We start from the raw sequence: 21,639 nt of genomic DNA on the forward strand, positions 1-21,639 counted from the left end.
TCTTCATCCCCTCTACCCCCCTGTACAGACCTCTTCATCCCCTCTACCCCCCTGTACAGACCCCTTTATCCCCTCTACCCCCCTGTACAGACCTCTTCATCCCCCCTACCCCCCTGTACAGACCTCTTCATCCCCTCTAGTGAGTGTGTGAGTGTGTGTGTGTGTGTGTGTGTGTGTGTGTGTGTGTGTGTGTGCGTGCGTGTGCTGAATACATAAACAAACAAGCTAAAAGACGACAATAGAAAACGTACCATGCTGACGATATTACTAAATGTTTGAAGTAGCTTTTATCTTAGCTGACTCTCTTACCTTCAGGTCGAGTTTGTGTATTCTGGCTTCGCAAAACACCAACAGTAGCAGGCTAAACACAGCCGGTGCGGAGATTGCGACCACAAACGAAGTTTGACTTCGGTAATAGGTCCAGTTGTAATATCCTCAAGTTGGGAACAAAAGATGCCTCCTTCTAATCCATTTGTTCAATTTGTTTACAGAAAGAAATCCTCCTAAATCCTCGGTTATACGATTTTCCCTGCCTTTGTATAAACTTGCTTTATAATTAAATTTGGTCTGGGTGGTCCTAATTCCTTTACTGTTAATTTCTCCTGGTTGCTACGACGGCTGAACGGTGTTTCTAGCCGCCATAGCGATGGTGAAGCTAGCTCGTCTAAAGCTACGCCGGACATGACGTAAGCACGTACGATTCTTTGTGCATGTCCCAAAACCCCATAGACAATTGACCGAATGGCCTGAAGTTACCAAAATAGATTTTACATGCAAGTCTACGAGAACAGCCTAGTGCAATTTCGAGTAGACTGAAAGTTGCCCCGAAAGGGGCGGGACTTGAAGCTGATTGGAACATACTCCACAGAACACTAGCTGATTGGACTATGATATACTCCACAGAACACTAGCTGATTGGACTATGATATTCAGAAGCAACACTGTCTAGAAGTCATAGAAAAAAAATCTCTCTCTTCTCCCTTTGGTGGGGCATTGTCCAATTGCCCCTAATGAACCAGCCTCCCCTGTTCTAGCCTCTTTGAGTGTTTAGAAATCGGCCGTAGAACATAGGGTGGTTTCAGCAAAAACACCTGATTTTGACCAATAAACAGAGAAAACGAGCTTTTTCTGCAGAACTTTTTTTTTTTTTCTGCACTTTTTCTGTATCATCCGACTCTGAACTGTTTGAAGAGTCGCGCGATGGCCGCGCTGCTCCGCGATGCTCCGCAATGCACCGCGCCGCAATGCTCCGCGCCGCGTTTGGCACATACCCTGATCCGTTTCGCCATTACTACAACCCACAGCAAGCCACTTCCTTCTCCAGGCTTTTATCGAACTACTGCCCCCATCTGGGACCGAAATACATTACACCCAAGTCTGAAATTCACTCGCTAGGTGTAGAACATGTCAATAACGCGATCCCCGCGAAAGAAAATAAAAATCTATAAGACGCCAATTGGCGTCTTTGGCAGTCAACGTTACTATTCTATAAGACGCCAATTGGCGTCTTTGGCAGTCAATGAGTTTTTATATATATTTTTTTTTGGTTTGTCTGCTTCATTGTTTGTGTATTACTTGTATCTTGTTTGTTTTAGTTTTTTCCCCGTTTGTGGCGTCTGTCTCTCCTGTTGTTTGTTTTTCTGTTCAAGTGTTTTGTGTTTTTTTGATGAAAAAAAGAAATGAATAAACAGATTATAAAAAATAAAAAAAAGAGAGGAACTTACACAAAGAAGAAGGAAAACTCTCAACGGTCAAATTCAAAGGTGGCGTCTGCGCGGGGTTCTTTTCAACAAAAAAAAACAGTCAACGGTTTCTTCTAAGAATACGTTTTTAGCATAGATAGATAGTAACAACTTCATCTAAGTGTTTAACTTGTGACTGGATCTTCTTCAAATTGGGTTTCTGGACGTCATGGACAAGGCAGTTGAGACCAGATTCGCTCATTTGATGCGGCCGATCCGCGATCTCAAGGACAACTGGGCCATTGACGTCGCCTCGGAGCTGACGCTTTACCTAGAGGAGTTGGATGATATAACCATGACTTTTGACGGAGGGAGAACCACTCGGAACTTTGCAGAGGCAGCACTGGTCATCCAAGGCTCAACATGTATTTACAGCAAGAAGGTGGACCACCTTCTGCCCACCTTCAAAACCACTCTCAAAAAACATTTACAGGAGGCTGCAATCCGTAACTGGACCCTCTAAATCAAAAATCAGATTAAAAGACCCGAACTACCCACTGTACATACTTTGTGTTTTGTCCCCCGCCCCCACCTGTGGTGTATGTCCCCACCTGTCCTACCCGCTGTACATACCTGATGTTTTGTTGTATTGTATATCTAGTATTGTTCTTCCCATGATGGATGTATTTTTATCTTGTAGATAGTAATAGTTATTTGTCTGTATTATCGTGTAGATAGTACTAGTTTTTTTTTCCCCTGTCTGTCTTACATGTAACGATGAATTGAAAATCAAGGACCCCAATTGAAATAAGCCAGTGGCTTTCTTGGGTTTTTATCCTTTTAGTTGACCTTGTATGTAATATGTACTTTCATGTACCTACTTCTGCAAATCTTCTAATAAAGTTTTCAATCAATCAAAAACCTGTACAACCTGGTGTTCCAAACGCTGGACTACATCTCCGACAGAGACAAGCGGAATAAAGAGGATGCTGCATCTGGAGAGGATGGTGCGAAGAAGACCAGAAAGACCAGAAAGCACATGGATGATACTGAGTTGGACTCCCTCGACCACGTCTCCACTATGGTCTCTCAGAACACGGACATGAAGGAGTCGACCGCGAGAGTGGAGGTGGCTCCTCTGGTCCCCGTGTCTCTGCTTCCTACTGAGCCCCTGGAGAAGCAGAAGCTGCCTCTCATCAGTCTGAGAGGCGACGTGCTGGGGAGCTGTAAGGACTACCGGATGAACATGTTCACGCCAGACCCCCTGGGCATCATCCGTCTGAACCAGGGCTCCCTGCTCTGCTCCCTGCTGAGGGACGCGCTGACGGAGGGCAGGCCCTTCATCCCCATGGCTCTGTTTGAGTCCAACGAGGGCGCAGGGCAAGCAGCAGGGGATGCTGGGATGGCTGTTGCCAGGGACGACGGTGATGAGCCTGACGGCGGGGAGGACTTCCTGCCCCTGGAGGACTTCCTGCCCCTGGAGGACTTCCTGCCCCTGGAGGACCAGGGGATGGACCAGAGAGTGGAGGTGGCTCCTCTGGTCCCCGTGTCTCTGCTTCCTACTGAGCCCCTGGAGAAGCAGAAGCTGCCTCTCATCAGTCTGAGAGGCGACGTGCTGGGGAGCTGTAAGGACTACCGGATGAACACGTTCACGCCAGACCCCCTGAGCATCATCCGTCTGAACCAGGGCTCCCTGCTCTGCTCCCTGCTGAGGGACGCAGACTGTTAAGTAACTATTCTTATGATTGTTACTCTCTTCGCACTAAGTATTAATAATATACTGAGAATGTAAGTCAGATTTTTTTAGAGTGAATGTCTCTTTAGCTTCCCCCCGTAGGGATTCATCCAAAATATATCAGTTAGGAAAACACAAAAACAGTTGATCATAGGAAAGGAATATTAAGAATATCCATGGAAGCTGAAAGTCTTCCCCTAACACGTTCCAGTGGCTACTGTGGAAGATGACACTAAGCTTCTCACTACGGCTGTGTTCGTAAATTTGCTCAGAGCAACCGGAGTGCACCCTGGGTCCAATGTCATAAAGGGACCGAGTGATTTGATTGGACAAGACGCATTCTTCTCACAGTCAGTGCTGATCAGATTTCCAGAGCGAATTTACGAACACAGCCCCAGTCTCTCACGTGCACTCTTAGTAGCTCACTGATGCATCTTAAGAGAGGTTTTAAAAACCACTTCCTGTTCATTAAGCCAATCAGGTGTAACGTCAGGGTCGTCAGGGTAGTCAGAGAACACAACCTTCCTGTTTGACCGGGGAAGAGACTAAAGGGAGCGACTTGGTGCTTTACTGTTTACTGACTAAAGAAATAGACCCTACAAAATGGCTGCCTGGGTCTTCAGTACAAAGACTGGTAACATGGTCACTCTAAAGGTTATGATACAACATCAATGTGGTTTACAGGTTTGTGACACCTCACCCACTATGCCAAATGTTAGCGTACCTCTCTCGGTCAATACAGTTATATCTGCTTATGAGACAGCATACAAGGTAAAAACTAAATGTGAAATTATTTGATGTTCCATGTTACTTGAATTACTTTTAGTTATCCAGTGGTAATTATTGTTAAGTTGTTGAGATACCTAAGTACTCTATGAAATGCATTAAACGATGCATGCATTATATGTTAGCCTCTCGAATCATTTTGAGAGTAATTGAGGATAGTATCTTCTAGTATAGTATGTTCTACTATGTTCTAATGTTCAAATCATCTACTTGAACCTGTGGATGTGTAGCTTAAATGTACAGTCATCTTTTTTATTCTACTGGTAACTATTTTTGTATATTGTATTCATATATTTTCCCATGATTACTTCGATGCCTTGAGATGTGGAATGTTTGTTAATTTAATGCTGCTTCCCGCAGTATCGTTTATTAATTGCACTGCTAGTTTTAGTAGTTTCTGTTACTGTTCTGTTCTGTTTACTGTTCCTTTAGCTGTGCTTGTTTGCTATATGTAACAGATTACAGGCCAATTTTTTTTTTCTGTATATATTTTCAAACTTTGTAATAAAAAAAATGCAGAACTGCATTTAAAAAAAAGGAAAAAAAAGAAGAAAAAAAAAAGAACAGTTCAGTAGTGGTGCCTAATATTTGATTGGATCATTTTATCTTAAGAAGTTATATCAAGGACGTCTCGTTGAGATTAAACGAACTCGCTTGACGACTCAATTAACTCAATTCTGGAGAAGTTGATCGCCTTACAACGACACGTTCTTGGGTATGTATGTATGTATGTATCAGTATGTACTGTATGTATACTGATATGTTTTTAAGTTTTTCCTTTCAGGATGCCACCGGCAAAAAAAGATAACTTTCTTGAGTTATACCTCCACATATGCCTGTGGTAGACACTGGTATCTGTTACTGTTACCTGGTACTATCTTATGAAAGGTGGCGTCTTTTCTACGCGACATTATGTTAGATACTTTACAGTAATTCCCCAAATGACCAGAAAAAGTAGCTAGATTTGTCGCTGGTCGCTTTTGACTAGTTAAGTCGCAACGGGGGTTTGGAAAGTCACCAGCAGTGTTGCCAACTCCAATGTAATGGAAGTACTCCATGGAAGTGGCTCTCCCAAAAGTAGCTAGAAGTAGCTAGATGACATAATCAACTAATTTGCATAATATGCAATTCTGAAAGGCTAAATTAATTTAAAAAGGCTGAGCAGGCTCAGAGCGTCACATTGGGGTCTGTCTGCTGCGTTTGTTGAGGGAGAGAGGAGGAGACAGCAATCCTCGCTGTACGCTAACCTCGCTGTAGGCTAACCTCTCTGTAGGGTAACCTCTCTGTAGGCTAACCTCTCTGTAGGCTAACCTCTCTGTAGGCTAACCTCTCTGTAGGCTAACCTCGCTGTAGGCTAACCTCTCTGTAGGGTAACCTCTCTGTAGGCTAACCTCTCTGTAGACTAACCTCTCTATATGTGGCTGTGTGTTACTTGTGTAGGTTAGAGGGAAGAGGGGTGAGGTTATGTTTGTTTCATTTGTTTCATTATATTTTGAGTAATTCTGTTTCATTCTGTTTTGTTAGTATATTAGTTGGTTGCTACCTTTGTCTGTCTAGTGTTTGTTTGGTTACCTATGGTCCCCGGTTGCCTTATCCTGGGAGAGGGCTAGGTAAGATACCCTGGGGTTTACATCACATCATGTAGGTAACTGTTTGTTAAACACACTAGGTAAGAACGAGCGGATGTCACTCATCCTTTGTAGCAGTTAGGTTTAGGTTCCGGGTAGATTAGTTAGCAGTTCTGTACTCCAGTAGATATGCTAGATTAGAGGTGTAGGGAAGCATAGCGCTGTGGTTTTATTGTGACACCGTTCGCAGCCTTCTCCCTCCCTTCCTACCCTGTTTATTTTACCCGGTTTAGTTTTTGTATTATCCTCCCCCCCCCTGTTTCATGTATATTTGTATGTCCATGGATGTCCATGTTTATTACTATTATTATTATTTAGTGGCAAAATAAATCATTTTCTTTAAGGTTACCTTGTTGTCGGTCTGAGAGTGTTTGAGCACCACACACGCGGTCAGTTGCTTCACCAGTGCTTGTACACAGGCTATGTTGCAGTCCTCCCTCCTCCCTAGTCTTACATCTGAGGGAGGACTTAACACTTGCAAAGAAACACGGCTTCAAACCAAATCCGACTGCCTGTGACGACGATGAGCTGAAGAAAGACGCGCAAAACTCAGAGACGTAAGTCACGTGGGTCTGGGTAGCTACCATTTCTAAAATGGGGGTCGTAATAATTAGTTAATTCATAAATCAATCAAAAACTACTACTTTCTTAATTTGGGGGGGATTTGTAATATATGTGTATGCAACACAATGATTGAAGAGGGGCCACAGCCATCCAAGGATGGATTTTTTCAGGATTTAATTGATGGACACATTTTGAAGTCGCACCCACTGTTTCTGAAAGTTCCGACAGAATTGCAATTTGCAAACAAATTGTTATTGACATATTACACCTTAGGTAACATCAGCCCTAAATATAGATCAAGACTTGCTTCCATTCGTCTGCTTGCAATGGTAAAATCAAAAGATCTTTCTGATTGTGGTATTGATAAGATATTTGAGAGGATTAACCGTGACTTCATTGAGCTGTATGATGGTGTTAAAGTTCCACTCAACATGAAGTGGCTGGATTTAAGGAAGGAGGAGGGTTCGCTTATAGTAAATGCAGGCACTGCGAATGCAACTTTGAAGACATGCAGGAACAATTTAATGAAGATTTGTTTGTTAAAAGGACCATGTCAAGTCATATCAGCCAATGTAGTGACATTGAAAGGGCAAGCACTGACTTTCTGAAAGAAAATCTAAAAACAACATGGTATAAACCGGAGGTACAAATTAGCAGAATTTCCTCACTTTGATTATATAATCAATGAAACACCACAAGATATCATGCATGTTATACTTGAGGGTGTTGCCCCATATGAGATCAAATGTGTTTTAAAGCATCTTGTGCTTTCAGGGCATATGGAGTTAGACACATTCAACCATGCAAGTATTGGTTTCTCTTATTCTCCTGCAAATGCAAGGGATACGCCTTGCCCCATATCTGTTAATACATTGTCATCAAATGACAATCAATTGAAACAGTCCTCTGGGCAGATGCTAGTTTTGTTAAAGATCCTGCCATTTCTCATTGACAGAATTGGAGAAAATGATTACCAAAAAATGCTTCTTAAGTTGTTAACCGAATTTTGACTTTCACCCATTATTGCTCTCTCAACTCTTTCAAGGCTTAATAGAGAATAATTTGAAAGATTTCAAACAACTGTTTCCAGATAGAAATATCATACCTAAACAACATTACCTTCTGCATCTTCCTTCTCAGATTAAGGCCCGTGGTCCTATGGTGAGGCATATGTGTGTATGCGCTTTGAGTCCAAGCATTGCTTTTTCAAGCAGTGGGCTTTGAAAAGTAGTTTTAAGAATATTTGTGAATCTCTTTTGAAGCACAACCAGCTACATGAATGTAGTCAGACTGTGCATGACAAACATCCAATTGTTTCAAGTGAAGTTGGAATGGGCCCATTCTCTGAGGTGAAACATGTTAACTCTGTAGAAGGAAAGATGAAAGACTTCTTTGGAATAGAGCAAGTAGAATATGTAGTTTCTGTACCGTGGATGTTGCGATATGGAAATAAGTATACATGTGGTAAATCTTTGGTTATTTCTAATGTCATAAATAGTACTCCCGAGTTTGGACTTGTGAAAAACATCTATATTGTAAATGCGTCATTGTATTGTTTTGAATGCCAACCTCTCTCTACAATTGGGTGGAATGATAATTATTTTGCTTATGGAGGTAGAAGTCTGCTCACGCCAATATTTTTGTGGATGATGAAAATCGTATTGCTTATACACCATACTACTATGTGACCTTCAATAACAGCAAGTACATCCCAGTGTATGACCTCACAGACGTCATTGCACATCACTCTACTTAAGTTTGTATAGGATGGAATGCACTCCTTTCTGATGTACAGTATATGAGCTGGAGAAAAACTGTTAACCTTGAGGTTTTCCAATAAAGCACATTTATTTTCTTAAATCAAGTAAGTCTATTTTTTGAAACAAGATGATCCATCTTTTACAAATAACATAGCAGCTTAAAAACCAAATGATATGTCAAAAAAACTGCTCAAAACAAGATTTTTTCAAGACTTTCACTTATAATATAATACACACAGTATAATATATAACATTAACACCAAAACAACCAAAACAGTGGTTGGGAACAATGGTTGGGAACAATATAAAAGAACATAACAAAAACATGGTTGATGATTCAGCCTTCTCAGACTGCGCTGGGAGGTGTCGTTAAAAGGTCAGAGGTCATCTCTATGATGGTCCTCAGGGGGAGGCCCCTGAGGAAGCCCTGGTGCTTGGCCCTCAGCTCCAGGAGCGCATCTACGATCCTCTGCCTCCCTACCTCCGGGTGGCGCTCTGACAGCCGTGCCATCATCAGCGTGTCGAAGCTGCCCATGGTGGTGTCACAGCTGGTCGTCCGCTTCTCCAAGCTGCAGCGCAGGGGCTGAGAGACCACCTGGGCACAGGAACGGAGACGTAAGTCATACATGGAAATAACCTTGCCTTGTTATTTCAAGGCTAAATAAGGGTGTCTGTATCAAACAAATAATGAAACGCAGACAATTAATCAGTCCAGAAAGAACAATATCTAAACTATGGCAAAATTACAGAAGTCAATTCTATAGTGGAAAAAGGGTCCTCTCTTCACCTTTACTGGGCTGGTGTTAGAGCTGATTTTGGAGTCTTTGGGCCCAAGGGTGCCCGCTGGGGGTAGTGCTGCTCTGTGTCTGGTGGAGGGGCCCTGCTGGTGAGTTGAGTCACGTGCACTGTGAAGCCATGCATACTGCATCCATCCATCTCCTTCACAGCTGCTTCAGCATACTTTGGACCACTGACAGCCACTACGGCAAGTCTGAGGGAAATACAAGGTATCTTTAGCATAGTGCTCCAATGCCTCATTTGATTGAATGAACCTCTTGTAATATAATGACATTTGTATTGATGTATTGTTGCTGTTGTAAGAATATTAATGTTGTTACACAAATGTGGTCATGTGACACTTGTAGATTTCTAGACCTAACTAATCTGTGTCATCATTGTTTGTTTGTTACCTGAGTTTGTTACTGAAGGTTGAAATTCTCACTTCTGACACCTGATACTTTTCAAACCAAAGCATCACTTCACCCTGAGAACATACACAGGAAACCTTACTTGACTATGCTGCCGTATGGTGGTCAATACAATACAAATATTGTAAAAATAGTCTGTGAGCCAGGACCCCAAATTTGGGCCACCTGGGGGGACAATGTCTCATAGTGATTTTTAGCAAGGTATTAGTGTTATGTATTGAAGTGTTATTTTTAGCTATGTGGACCACCGTAGTTGGAATGATGAAAAGCTGTATAGGTAACGAGTGTTGCCCTGTCAAGAATGCGGAAGTGATACCATGCCTGTATACCTGCGGTTTGGTCAGTAAATCTAGGGACATATATCAAAGTGTTTCGCCGCCTCTGCCTCCATTCTTTACTGGGAATTATAGATGTTATTGGTTATATACATAACAATTAGGTTCTAGTACTAGCAAACAGTTCACTACCACCGGTGCAAGGCTATCACATTTTTTCTAGTACTAGGGGTGTATACCTTGCTAAAAATCACTATGAGACATTGTCCCTCCAGGTGGTACCGACCAACCCTACTGGCTCACGGACTAAAGCTAGTTTTGGTAATGGAGACATTACCTCGGTCACATGGTTGGGTAGGTCTGTGACACACAGGAAGGAGCGATGACCCTCCTTTAAGGTTCCTAAATTAATCAAATTCATTAATTCAATTCATTCAATTAAAAGACACAAAAACACCAAATACAAGTGTGAAATGGTGCATATTACACGAAACTATTTGAAACTCAAAACATCTTTGAATCTTTTGGGCTTCAGAGCTTTATCCCCATTCCAGTACTAACCTTCTTCTGTCTTCTCCACTACCATGGCCAGACTCTCAGTCTTCACAGCTGCTTCTGCAGGTCCCAGGTCCTCCTCAGCATCAAACCATGCCTCGCTGGTGTCACAGGCTGACTGGAAGCTGCCGTCCTGCAGGTCAACCAGGCCATCTACAGGACGGTCCATAGAGAACTGGCCACCCTCAGGCTGCTCCAGCACCTCCTGCTGGTGTACTCCACTCCCTGTGCAGGGCAACAGGTTTAATTCCTACCATGTAGTGGGAGAGTAAGTAGACCTCATTTTCTCTCTCATTCTATGAGGCAAACATAACGGTCAATGTTCCAAAACAGAAGAACTACAAACAAAAGAACAAAGCAACTAGTATAGTGGACAAAGAACATTCTACCCTGACTGTTCAGTAAAGCAACTGACCACATAGAAATATGACTGTTTTGTATGATGGTTTTAAAGGGAAGGAGAGCAGCACCTGATGAACATGCGACTTCCCTCTGGATCAGTGCACCACAACGCCTCCACGCTCCAGAGGAACAACTGGTTCCACAATAGCAAAGCTGAATCACACCATAAGACGTGCGCCGTCTGGATCTGACAATAGCACACAAGATGACAATAGAACAGGGCTCAATATAAGCTTATATAAGTACACATATGACACAAAGTCCATGTTTTCAGATTGTTTTCATACCCAGCATTACAATAGCAGTAATTGGCAATGATAGGAACATACCTGTTTAGGTTGTCTTCAGACATTGTCTGTTGGCGCATGCAGTACGCTCTAGCCATTTCTGTACAGCATTTAGGAAAACAAAAAATATTTATTAGAAGTTAAATAAATATACGTTTATTAAGAGTCTTGTTTTATCATACATTTAAAAGACTCAGAGTAAAATGTTGTGTATCGCAAAACGTCTACATGGTTTATTTTTTTTAAGATTGTTGAGCCGCGACCAAGTTGTCAATCAGAGCCATAACTCACGTTTCACAAAAACAAATTGTCCGTCTACATCAAGCGCAGGATGCCGTTGCAGAAATCGGAAGAGTCCTCCTTCCTCTGTGGAACAGAAAGTTGAACAACTAATCTTCAGCAAAATTGTCACTGAGAAAATACAAGCATTACTAATAGCTATGTATTAGTGCCCCCCATCAGACTCAACATTGCCCTTGTATCAGTGATGCTGCAATTCCAACCATCATTATGTTTGTATCCCTGCTTACTCAATTTCATGTGTTTTTATATAGTTTGTAATATGTGCAACGCCTTTTAAACAGCTGCAAACCAAACTGCTGACTGGGACAATAACTGCAAGAAAACGTCTGGTTGCTGCCACCTTTCTGCCTCTCTTGGACTACGGTGATGTCTTGATGCCTCTGCTACCTCTCTTCAACATCTGGATGCAGTTTACCATGGCGCGTTAAGGTTTATAACAGGCTGTAAACCCCTTATGCATCACTGTGTGCTATACTCTCTGGTTAACTGGTCATCTCTCTATCCGCCGAACCCTTCACTGGTATATTTTCATTTACAAATCCATCCTTGGTCTGCTCCCCTCCTACCTTTCTAACCACCTGTCACGCAAGCAATCCGTCTACGGCCTTCGCACACAGGACATCATCACATACTCCATCCCCTTGGTCCGGACCATGAAAGGCAAAAGGGCGTTCCTCTTGGAATTCTTTACAGCAGAGTCTGAAACTGTCTCATCTGATCCCTCTTTCCAGTTTCAAACTCTTGCTGAGACATACAGTGCGAGTCCATGATTTGTTCTTGCAACTGACTTTGACCCTCCCTTTTGCCCATTGCTGACCCCTCCCTGTCCATAGCTCTTTAGCTGTCTAGTTTTAGGTTTTTAGTTTTAGTTTAGTTTTAGATTATCTTAGATTGTTTTAGACTAGTTTTAGTTTTAGACTATGTAGTTTTAGACTCTGTAGGCCAGGTTTTGTATTGTATTTGTTTGTGGTGTATATTTGTTTGTGGTGGAACAGGTCACACTTGAAAATGAGCCCTTGGGGCTCAATGTGTTTTTTACCTGTATAAATAAAGGTAAAAAAAAATAATCTGAATAAATAGAAAGGATGTGTATCCCTAAGATAGATGAACATGACTTCAGACGTTGAAATGGGGGCGCATGAAAATAAAAATAAAAACGCAATTCTACTTAATGTACAGCTATTCACTTGGCATGGTGCATGACAATGTTCCTTGACTAGGCTTGTGTAGTAGGGGGAGGCCCTGTTAGTTGAGAACTAGGCTTTAATCATGTTCCTGGTATTTCCCCCACTACCCATGTCAGAAATGTATTGTTACTGTAGCCGTTACTGGGTTGGGAACACAACACACCTCCCCATTGTCCATCACAGAGAGCAGTGGAGGTATAAATCCGAGGACAGGCTCACTGTACTGTATGTAACGCATGGCATTAAGTGAGGAAAGGTATCAAACACCTATGTGTTTGATAGCATTCCTCATTCCATGCTTTACACTGAGCCCGTCCTGATATCTGCCTCCACTGATGGAGAGTGGGGCTTTGAGCTAGTGTCTCCAACACAGACGTGTCAAGTCCCCACCTTGTATCAAGCTCCTGTCCTCTACAGGCAGGGACAGGTACCAACCCAGCAGCTTTCTGTCTGTCAGCGCCAGGACTCCCTGTGTGGCTACCAGCAGGTCAAACACTAATCTGTAACATGGGGTTAGGGTTAGGTTACTCATAGGCCTACTCCAGGGGAGACTGTTGGAGGTAGAAATTGGAGGACAGACTCATTGTAATGAATAGAATGGAATATGGAATGATATCAAACACACGTGTGAACCATTCCTCATTCCATGTATTACAATAAACATGTTTGTTCCTCATTCCACTCTACCCAGGATAAAGTTCTTCATAGCCTATTCTACAAGGGATGACCATGTGGCCTATATCTTAAGTACATATGTCAAACTATTTTAAACAAAGCCTGTAGCAATAGTCGTCTTTGTTTGTGTTTGTAAACAGCATGTGTTGACATGGGAGGACCAATACCTGTTGAGTAGGAATGTCCTTCCTTCATTGATCAAATACGGTGCTATTGAGGTAGAGGTGCATAAACAGAGGTGAAAGTTGTCAGGGTCGGCAATGCTGAGTTTATAACACACACACACACACACACACACACACACACACACACACACACACACACACACGCCTATTGTTATGACATTTTTGGGAAGGCTCAGTTAAAACGTGAAAGCGCATTCCATTAAAAGCATGCAACAATTGTCCAGGAGGAAAATCTCCCAAAGCAATAGCGTATCTTTCACGAAGGGAGCGATCTTCCGTTCAGATACTTTGTTCACACTTCACCCGTCACCTGGGACTGACTTACTTGAACTAGGCAATTGCTTCATTGCAGTTTGTAACAAACCACCATGGTGAAACGGTGCCATCTGTACGGCAACCATCTTTGAGACAAACATACCTGACGGCTGCTGGAACGCGTGAGGCACCACTACCAGTGACGGACAGGGATACCACATGTTCTGGAAAAACAGACACACACCGATTTAGAATGTGCCATGCGCGTTTGAATGGCACGGTCAGGCTAGATAATATGCCTGCATAAAACCTACCCTCAGTACATCATAATTTCAACAAATGCATTTTAATTTCGTCCAACATCGGTAAAGATAAGGTAATGAATATAATGGAATATGGAATGATATCAAACACACGTGTGAACCATTCCTCATTCCATGTATTACAATAAACATGTTTGTTCCTCATTCCTCGTTGTTAATTCCTGAATACAATCGACACATAATATATAACGTATATATAACATGACATATAACATAATATAACATAATCGAAGTCGTCCAATTCACCCATGCGGTTAAGTTAGATGACCTAGCAAGCTAGCTAGCTGTTAGCTCAGCTCCCTTTAAAGCTGTCTCTGTCTGGCTGCAAACATGTACACAATAAATATGAATTGAAACACGGATCAAATCGAATGCGATGTCAACTACCAAATGATATATGAGTATATATAATATATGACACTATTGTTACTTACTTGCTGTTACGTCCCTGTCTGTTTTGCTTCGTGTTTGTGTCTGTGTCTCTCTCTCTCTCTCCCAGGTGTTCGTGATCCCTTGATTGTCACCCTGTTAATCATCCATCATCAAGTCCACCTGTGTTCCTGTCCTGTCAACCAATCACCTGTCTACCTGTTCCCTATACACAGCCAGCATGCCCACGTGGGTCCCATATGGTTTCAAGGTGGGCCGAGTGATTTGATTGGACAAGAGGCGTTCTGTGAGTGCTGGTCAGATTTTCCGGAGCGAGTTTACGAACGTACAGCATGCGTTTGCGAGAACGTTCGAGAAGATTAATCTCCGTTATTCACTTCTACGACATTAAAACGTGTTGTTGCGATGTATATATGTGTGTTCTCCTTTCTGACGATAGGTCATTTGGTGCCTTTGTTTAAATTGACATTAATACAATTGTCCGTTGATAGACTACATTTCCCAGCATTCAATGCATTATTCACACTGTTTTCCATGTTTCCATGCTAACAGTATACTGTACACCAGTGGCGTAGCGCAAAATCCCGGGGCCCCCCCGCAAGGTGGCGGCGGGGGCCCTTTCGCAACGGAGAAAAAAAGAAAAAAAAACGTGCGTTTTTTAGAGGCCGATGCGTTATTGACGTTGCGAAATTTCGCAATATGCACTCTACATTCTAAATGCTTGACTTAGCAAAAGGTACAAACAAGTGAGAGCAATAGCCTATAACTAAAACCAAATGGTAGACTACATCAGTAGAATGTATTATAAGTAGAATAGTACAAGCTTCATTTCTTTTAACAAAGTGTGGTGTGCACAGCAGTGTGATATCTGTAAACATACCTGTAGACTCTCCGCTAAGGGTTGCCAGATGGGATTGAGAATGTCCAACCTAACCAATCTAAAAACGTCTAAATCCACCAAAAACCAGCCCATCTGGCAACCCTGTCTCCGCTGCATCAGAGTCTACTTGTTGCGTAAAATTGGCCAGGGTTAGTCAAATCCTTTGTTGGACATCTCGTTTCTTAAGTCCTGGTATATTGTGGCATTTCTTTACTGTTTGCCATCTGGTCTAGCAATACCCAGGGAGACGCAGACAGCAGAAGTAGAATAGAAAAGTAGAATAGAAAAAGAAACAGCTATATATAGCCTAACCATGCTGAATTACATGTATGTACCTGTATGATGCACTGACAGCCTGTGACTGTGAACCTGGCCGGACCCTGCCCTTCTGCCTGAGTTTGAGTATGATGCTGCCCAAATAAATGTTATTGTTTAGTGCCGTACACTTTCGTGGTATTATATTGTGTGAATTATCATCTGTATGTTGTTTTTCTTTCACTCGACTAACCGCCGAGATAATACTTGAGACATGTACTTCCGTAAACATAATTTTTAAATGTGATTTGTTTACAATATCGGACCGACAGTCCCACATATAGCGGCTATAATGTCCGAATAGAGAATCTACCACCACCTAAAGAATGCTTATTGTACTTTGTATTGTATTTTCGCTTGCTCATTTTCCTTGTGTCTCGCTGCCTACGTGTGACATCAAAGTCAGGGAGGACTATTGGATACGGCTAACTATGTATATATTTTTAAATATAGGCCTATATATTAAAATTAAGGTTGACACAATGAAGGGCCACTTATTTTCTTTGTTTTATATATTTTTAAATTATTTAAAAAAAAAAAAAAAAAAAAGGGATGCAATGTTAGGGGGCCCCCTAGTGGCTGGGGCCCCCCCGCGGTGCGTCGCTTGCGGGCCCGTCCGCTACGCCACTGCTGTACACATGATGTTCGAAAATGGCCCCCTGTCAAAGTCTTAACTTAACCCCCCCCCCCCCTTCCAACCCATGCCAGTGAGCCCACATGTAGCCCACGTGGGACACACATGGGCTTGCCCACTTCCAACCCGTGCCAGTTAGCCCACATGTAGACCACGTGGGAACCACATGGGCTTGCCCACTTCCAACCCATGCCAGTTAGCCCACATGTAGACCACGTGGGACCCACTTGGGCTTGCCCACTTCCATCCCATGCCCAGTTAGCCCATATGCAGACCATGTGGGACCCTCATAATTTGCCCAGTTCCAGCCCATGCCCACTTGGTACCCAAGTAGCCCGCATTGAACCCATATGGTCCCACGTGGGCGTGCTGGCTGGGCTGTAGGCTAACCTCTCTGTAGGCTAACCTCTCTGTAGACCAACCTCTCTGAAGACTAACCTCTCTGTAGGCTAACCTCTCTGTAGGCTAACCCTGCTGTAGGCTAACCTCTCTGTAGGCTAACCTCTCTGTAGGCTAACCTCTCTGTAGTAGACTAACCTCTCTGTAGGCTAACCCTGCTGTAGGCTAACCTCTCTGTAGGATAACCTCTCTGTAGACTAACCTCTCTGTAGGCTAACCCTGCTGTAGGCTAACCTCTCTGTAGGCTAACCTCTCTGTAGGCTAACCTCTCTGTAGGCTAACCTCTCTGTAGACTAACCTCTCTGTAGGCTAACCCTGCTGTAGGCTAACCTCTCTGTAGGCTAACCTCTCTGTAGGCTAACCTCTCTGTTGGCTAACCCTGCTGTAGGCTAACCTCTCTGTAGGCTAACCTCTCTGTAGGCTAACCCTGCTGTAGGCTAACCTCTCTGTAGGCTAACCTCTCTGTAGGCTAACCTCTCTGTAGACTAACCTCTCTGTAGGCTAACCTCTCTGTAGGGTAACCTCTCTGTAGGCTAACCTCTCTGTAGGCTAACCTCTCTGTAGGCTAACCTCTCTGTAGGCTAACCTCTCTGTAGGCTAACCTCTCTGTAGACTAACCTCTCTGTAGGCTAACCTCTCTGTAGGGTAACCTCTCTGTAGGCTAACCTCTCTGTAGGCTAACCTCTCTGTAGGCTAACCTCGCTGTAGGCTAACCTCTCTGTAGGCTAACCTTGCTGTACCAAAGCTCTCTCTGGGGAGACTGTAGGCCTACTCGTCTCTCTTGAGCTCGGTTTTAACATGAATTGTGGAACACAGGACATGTTAGATGCTTTACAGCACATGTGTCAAAGCCAGATCAGGCCCGTGAATGAGTTCTCTCTTGCCCGCGGGATGATATTTAATTACTATTAAAACCGGCCCGCAGTATTCTGTGCCCTTAGCACCATAATACTACAAGTCCCAAGATGCACTGCGAGTGCATTGGCGCGTACCGAGTGCCCGCGAGCGAGCGCGGCCCCGCGTCTTCTCTTCACTTCAGTACTCGTCATGAGCAGAGCAGCAGCACAGTGAAAGGTAGACGCTGAAAACAGACAGGGGGTTTCAAGACAGGTGGGAGGCAAAAAGTAAGAAAAGAAGTCAAAGGAAAGCCTGTGTGTCTTGTGTGTGGAGACAGCGTGTCTGTTATGAAAGAATATAACTTAAGAAGGCACTGTGAAACATCAACGAAACACACAGACGCACAGAAAGACAAATACAAGAATATGAACACAGAACAAAGGCTACAGAAGGTAGAAGAGTTGTATGTACACTGCGCATGACAGTAGTTCAGTATTTTAGTCCACTGGTGCTATTGAATGTATTTCCAAGTCGCACAGAAATATTCACTCGCAAATGCGACCAAAACAGTCGCAATGTCGAGCCCTGCCTTTTGCTCTAATGAAACGCCGAGTATGTCAGCAAGTTTGCACTAACTTTTCTAATTTTATTATAAAAGACAGTCATTGGTGAGGATCAGAGCATCACACTGATTTGTTTTTAATGCATGCTGTTTCATTTTTGCATTTATCTTGCCATTGAGCTGTGAAAGAAATTTTGATTTAGCTGTTTACCTGTTAAAAAAAAGAAGGCAAAAAAAAAAACGTTTTCAATTTATTACTGAAAGAGCCTTGAGAACATATTGCAACTGATTTTATTTATGTTTTACTTAGGCTAATTTAATGATTAATGTTAAGTGCAATATAGGCTGTGTTATTGGTATTGGTTCAATACGTGCAATAATTGCGAGTTTTAATAAACATTGAACCAGCCCGGCCCTCCACTTGTACCATTTTTTAAATTTTGGCCCCCTGTGTATTTGACTTTGACATGACTGCTTTACAGTAATTCCCCAAATGACCAGAAAAAGTAGCTAGATTTGTCGCTGGTCGCTTTTGACTAATTAAGTCGCCATGGGGGTCTGGAAAGTCGCCAGATATAGCGACAAAGTCGCCAACCAGTCTACGGGTTGTCTGCTTTACAGTAATTCCCCAAATGACCAGAAAAAGTAGCTAGATTTGTCGCTGGTCGCTTTTGACTAATTAAGTCGCCATGGGGGTCTGGAAAGTCGCCAATTATAGCGACAAAGTCGCCAACCAGTCTACGGGTTGTCTGCTTTACAGTAATTCCCCAAATGACCAGAAAAAGTAGCTAGATTTGTCGCTGGTCGCTTTTGACTAATTAAGTCGCCATGGGGGTCTGGAAAGTCGCCAGATATAGCGACAAAGTCGCCAACCAGTCTACGGGTTGTCTGCTTCAGAGCGCTGTGTTTATGACAGAAAGAAGAGGGGGTGGGCAGTGGGAGATGTTGGAGGAGGCGGGCTAGTCTGCCCACCCAATCAGAAGTTAGAAACGGTACCGGTATTTTCTGTGATCTTTTTCTAATTGGTGAAGACTATAAATAGGGTCCCCCAATGTTGGGCATTGGTTCTCGCCCCCCCCTGAAAAAATTAATATTGGGAGAAAGTATTTGTAAAAAAAATAAAGATAATAATAATTCTCATTAAGATTTTTTTCTCATAATTTTTGATAGGGTGGGCACGACTCATGTCAGGAGACGCAGCAGACAGCCCATTGCTAGAACCGGCCCTGCTGCAACATACTGTACTGTATGTTTCATGCACCATTTTAGTGTGTGTTTGTGTGTACAAGCTAGCCAAACAAGTGTTAGCTTGTTAGCTAGCTAGCTTTGTTAGAGATATAATAGATTATAGAAAAGGTAAATGCTTTTGTAATGAACGGTAATGTTGTGCGGAATCAAAAAATAATGATAAATTCATTGACTGGTAGATTTGCTGTAGAATAATACTGTGGATTGAAATTATTTCACTAGCCTACTTCTTACAGTACAAGTACAGTACACTGAGAGTCTATGGAAAACCTACACTATAGAAGTGTCCACACCTCTGACCTGAAATTGTCCTTGTTTAAGCAATTATATTTTTATCAGCATAGTAGTATGGGATGGGAAGGAACTACACCGAAGTCCCACTAGATGCTTTATGGACTGTAATGATAAATGCATACACACAGACACAACATATGTGACGTGACGTCATGGATTTGCAAAACGGGCGCAAAGTGCAAAGGCTTCAAATCTGCGTTAAACGTTTTTCAGAGCAAAAAAATCTGATTTAGTTTTTTTGTAATAAGACGCAACTTGAAGTTGTGAAGTACCCACTCGTTATTTTTTTGAGCAGTTTTCATTTAATTAAATACGTGTAATAAGTCTTCAAAATAAGCTTGTTTTATGAGATGAGTTTTCGAAGCTTGGGGGCGGGAACGTGAGCGCAGCTAAGAACAATGTGTGATTTCATTCCGTGTGAATGGCTGTGAGCTCAATCGACGTAGCCAATAGCTGGGCGAGGGGGAGGGATAAAAAGCCACATTTTGGTCTGTTTACTGTATTCTGCTTACTGTGTGTGACTGAGAGATGGAATCGCAAATGCTCGCCGATGAGATCAACAGAATTTCTGCTGCCGGTACAAGGATCGACAATGGAGAATTGATGACCTCGTTCATTGCTGACTACATGAACGGAGGCTCTTCGGAGACAGATCCTCTGTCCTCCTCGGATTTGTAAGGCGATCAACTTCTCCAGAATCGATTTAAATGAGTCGTCACTTACAAGCGAGTTCGTTTAATCTCAACGAGACGTCCTTGATATAACTTCTTAAGATAAAATGATCCAATCAAATACTAGGCACCACTACTGAACTGTTCATTAAGATAATATTTATTCAAGCACATCAGCAAGCAATAATAGTTCATTTCCATGGAAAAGTGGTCCCATCTAGTTTCACCTCCGCAGGCCAGTATCAGCTAGCCGTCAACATGTTAACTGCAAAAGCTTCACCAAACAAGAACCCCGTTTAGCCTTGGTACATAGTCTTTATACATTTTATTTAACATTTGGGGCTGGGCTGTCCCTTCCCCTGCTATCTGGTAGGTTTTTAATTGTCAGCATAAAATCTGTTGCAGCTGTGACCATTTGATTTGTAGCAAGTGTTTCAGTTAGTTATGTGGCCTTCAACTCTGAGTGTACTGTGTGTTATCTTCTTCTTCTGGCCTCCCGTTGTCATGATGATATACTTGTGTGAGCACTGAGCAGAGTAGTGAGTCCTTATCAGAATAGCTTGTGAAAACATAACTATTGAAGTTACACAGTCCTATGAGTTAGGATTCGATTTACAAGTTAAAATATAGTATAGAAGAATAGACTTATCATTAATCATTAGTTATGAAAGTATAAAATCAGTACAGAAAAATAGAATATCATAACAGCAGGTATAAAATGGTTGTTAGCACATAGGTAAAAAAAAGTAATTTACAGGCGGATTGAATCATAAAACTTTATTTTAGTCAGGAGCTTGTCTTCTTCTTGTCGCTCAAAAACAGAACCTCTCTTTTGGCTTTGCGTGACCTTCCTATTGTTCTCAACTGAGGGGTAGTGGTGGTCTAGTGGATAGTGAGTTGGACTTGTGATCGGAAGGTTGTGAGTTCAAATCCCGCCTGAAGCCACACCACTACTAGTGTGCCCTTGGGTAAGGCGCTTTGGATAAAAGCGTCTGCTAAATGGCAAAATTATCTTAATTAATTAACTGACCTCAGTCACATATTATTTAAATGAGCACATAGTACATGATTTATCACTTTTAGTTATTTTAATACAAATTCCCAACAGATTCCGATAGCGAAGAAGAAGACTCGCTTCAACCACGATCTCAGATAGCTGATCTCGCCGAAGATTGGTCTGACGAAAATGTTGAAAATGAGTTTACCGAGCAAGACTCCGAATTGGACAAAATCAAACGATTTGAGTGCAAATGCAAGCTTACACGCACAGACAATGCTCGACCGAGAATCTCTTGCAGCAAAAGACTGTCTTCTGAACTGATCTACGAGACGCGGTTCAAAACAGCATCTTTAAATCCAGAGAACAAGGATTTGCTAGTTATGGGCGCTCTCTTGACGTGAAAACATGTTTCCTTCAAGGAACTCAGTAGTATTGCTCTCACTGCATCAACATGTAATCTCACAGGACTCTCTTTGTAAGAGGTGCTGCTACCGTTACTGTCAGAGTCTTCGTCCGTCTGGTAGTACCCACTCAAGCCAGAAAGACCATCACTACACTGTTTACATATAATATATATATTGCTGAATCCTTTTCTTCGC

The sequence above is a fragment of the Nansenia antarctica genome, assembly GCF_963989245.1.
Source record: "Nansenia antarctica genome assembly, chromosome: 4".
Taxonomy (NCBI): Eukaryota; Metazoa; Chordata; class Actinopteri; order Argentiniformes; family Microstomatidae; genus Nansenia; species Nansenia antarctica.